Below are 3,454 nucleotides of genomic sequence, written 5' to 3'. Positions count from 1 at the left end.
GGGAAATGAGTCATGAGGCGAGCAGAGGGCCCTGGGATGGGAAGTCAGCCTTGAGTCTTGCTTTGTCGCTTCCCTGGGCCGGAGAGCGGTCCCCGGGTTTAGTGGGTTGGTATCCACTCTGACGTTTTTCTGGGATAAGCCGGTTTGCTGTGGAGGCCTGGTGGGGACATGCATCTCCCCGGATTTCCCTCTAATTTTTTTGGGGAATTCCCTTTTGTTTATCCCAATCCTTGCTCATCTCGGGTGTAAGTGTCATCTGGGTGTTTGCAGGTTCACTTGTTCCCAAAGCCTGCCCCTCATTCTTTTTGCAGAAAACAGTTAACCACAGTAATGAGCTTAATAAAAATGGCAGCAGTGGGTAACTTGACCTGAGCCTCTCTGTGCTCTGGTCACCTCTTGTGACTTGCCCTGGCATCTGCTTGGGGGCCATGTTCCTCACTGTTTTACAAAGGAAGGGGGATGTCCCTTGAGGGCAGATGCCCCCATGGACACCAGCCATTCTGGGGTGCTCTGCGCCCCTAAAAACAGAAGATACCCCCCAGCACTTCTGACTTGCAGGTCCCCCATGAGGGTGAGGGTGTGGCTTGGCCCTCGGAGCCACCCTGTCCTGCCGAGGGTGTGCATGCCCCCCCTTGCCACTCTGCTGGCTCAAGACCTCTCCTTCCTCAGAGCCTGGCCCAGGTTCCCCACCGCCTGGAGCACCCTTCTGGACACTCAGGGCTGTCAGTGTCATCCTGGGAGCCCTTCTTGGTTCTCTCCTTCTGGGCCTCTTGGCCTTTGTGATTCTACCTTGAGTCGCACAAGTCATGCAGAGGGGTAAGCAGGAGCCCACCCTGACCCCATCAGCTGGTGTGCAAGAGCAAGAGGAGCTCACAGCTCCAACCTGGTGCTGGGGTCTGGGCAGGCGGGGTGCTCTGCAGTGCTCAGGCCTATGCAGACCTGTCCTCAAAGTCCAAGGAACTGAGAAGCTGAAGAAAGAGGCAGACAAATCCAGTTTCTTAGAAAGAAATGCTTAAAAGGGACTTACAAAGACAAGCCACGTCCATGCCTTGGATGGCTTCTAGCTGAGACGGTGGATGCCCAGGCTGTCATCCCCCAGAACTGGAACTTACGTACCCTAGGGGAAGGGGACGGGTAGAACAATTGCTTAAGGGCAGGATTTACAGTAAGTGCATGCTCTTACCAAGAAACAGTAGATAAAATGGAAATCTTAGAGGCATTCCCAGAACTGGAGTTGATCAGAAGTCAACATGGTGGATCAGCATCCAAGGCAGAGTTGCTTCAGCCTTGAGGCAGGTCTCACTTAGGGCTCCTTTTATAGGCCAGAGAGCATGGCAGACATGTGCGTCAGCCTCCAGCCCTCAAGACCCCAGAAGGTCCCCCTCAGACAGCACATTGGGGCCCATTGGGAAGCATCATGTGGTTTACTGGCCAGGGATGGGAGGGCTCTGGGGATCTGGCCTTGTGGCCATGGTCCCTCCCATCCCAGCCCACACTGAGGGCCTGCATGTGACCACGCTCACCTTGCCTCAGGTCTGGGAAGATCCAAGGTATCTCCTGGAGAAGCCATCTATGATGTCATTGGGGAAATACCGCTAGCAGGACTGTATGAGGAAATCGTGGAGGCTGAGGCCGTGCCCCAAGGTGAGGAGGGTGGGGGTGTGGTAAAGGTGGGTGCAGAAGCCACAGGTGGATTTGTGCCCCAGCTCAGGGGCGAGCTCTGGGGTGGGCTGTGGATGCTGACCACAAGATGCAATGAGAGGGGACTCTGACCCTAGGACCTTGGCCTCAGAAGGCTGCTGACCGCAGGGCTCATGGATGCAAGGGTACCCATGGGCAGGGGAGAGCAGGGCCACACCAATGAGGGCAGAGTCAGTGGCTGCAGTCCCCATCGGAGAGGCCTGCCCCGTGGTGGGAGAAGAGGGCCGGGAGGTGTGCTGGGAGCCGTGGGTCTGGCAGGGGCATAGTCCAAGCCCTCTGGACATGTGCAGCTAACTCGGCCTGTTTCCTCACCTGTGGGAACAGTGCTGCTGTCACAGGATGCTTGAGGTGCCTCGAGTGTCGTTAGGCGCTTTCTGGCTGACATGTTTATTTCCAGCTTGTTAGGCGCTTTCTGGCTGACATGTTTATTTCCAGCTTGCCAGATGTGCTTTGGGGACAACTTGCACGTGTGCTGATTTGGTCATGCGGTGTTTCTTGCGCCAGTTTCAGGGGAGGCGTCTAACCTCCTGGAGGAACAGTCCACACGTGAGGAGGGAGGAGGCCACAGACCTCTTTCAGGGATATGACGAGGCTGTCTTTCCACTGGAGGAGATGACACCGTGAAGCACCCTGAGGATGAGACACACCAGCTGGTCGTCAAAATCACATTTCTTCATCTTCTTCTACAATTGTAGTGGATTTCACAAGAGCATCATGGATGCCTTTCTCTTGCAGTGTCCCCCACATCCGTATAAAATCCCATCCTTCCAGACCCTGCTTGGCTCTAGCCCCCTGTCCCATTCGAGGTCCATCTGCTACAGACAGTCGTGCTGTGTAGCCTTCAGATATCCCACGCATTACAGCAAATGCAAATGTGTATAGAAATCAGTGGTCATGTTCGTGGTTTAGAGCTACGTGGTGCCGTCTTCATCTTCTGCTCCACAGCTCGCTCTTGCTACCCAGAGGTGCACTGGAGAGCTCCCATGCCAGAACCTTCCTCTTTCTTGTTAAAAACTCTTCTTAATAGAATCCAAAGTATCTTTTAGATGTTCTGCTTGTGTAATCATGCCATTGGTGGATATTCAGATTTGTCCTCGCCCTCCAATCTGTGACCCTTTAATCTCTCTTTCTGTGCCTTATTTCATGGGCTGTGACCCTTCAGTCCAGTGATGAACAGAGGTGGCCAGTGGAGGCCTTGTCTCATTCATGGACTCAAAGCAAATGTGCTCCACCTTTCATTTCACTATTAAATATAATATTTGATGCTTGCTTTTGTAGATGTTATTTATCAGATCAAGGAAAACCCAGTCTATCCTTAGTTGTTAAAGGTTTTACTTTTTATCATAAGTGTTGACTTTTATCAAATTCTTTTTTGTATCTATTAAGATGATATATGACCGATTTTTATATGTTAAATTAACCTTGGGTTAAACAAATCTAACTTTATCATGATATATTATTATTCTTATATTTCACAGGAATTAGTTTGGTAATATGTTGGGTCAATGTTTAAAAAACAAATTGATGTGTAATTTTTTTCTTTTGTAATATTTTTGTTTAATTTTTGGTATGAAGATTATTCAGGTCTCATAAGAGTTAGAACATATTCTCTCTTTTAAAAAATATTTGCTGGCTGGGCACGGTGGCTCAAGCCTGTAATCCCAGCACTTTGGGAGGCCGAGGCGGGTGGATCACGAGGTCAAGAGATCGAGACCATCCTGGTCAACATGGTGAAACCCCGTCTCTACTAAAA

Source organism: Cebus imitator, unplaced genomic scaffold, assembly GCF_001604975.1.
Source record: "Cebus imitator isolate Cc_AM_T3 unplaced genomic scaffold, Cebus_imitator-1.0 Scaffold780, whole genome shotgun sequence".
NCBI lineage: Eukaryota > Metazoa > Chordata > Mammalia > Primates > Cebidae > Cebus > Cebus imitator.
This window is presented reverse-complemented; position numbering follows the sequence as displayed.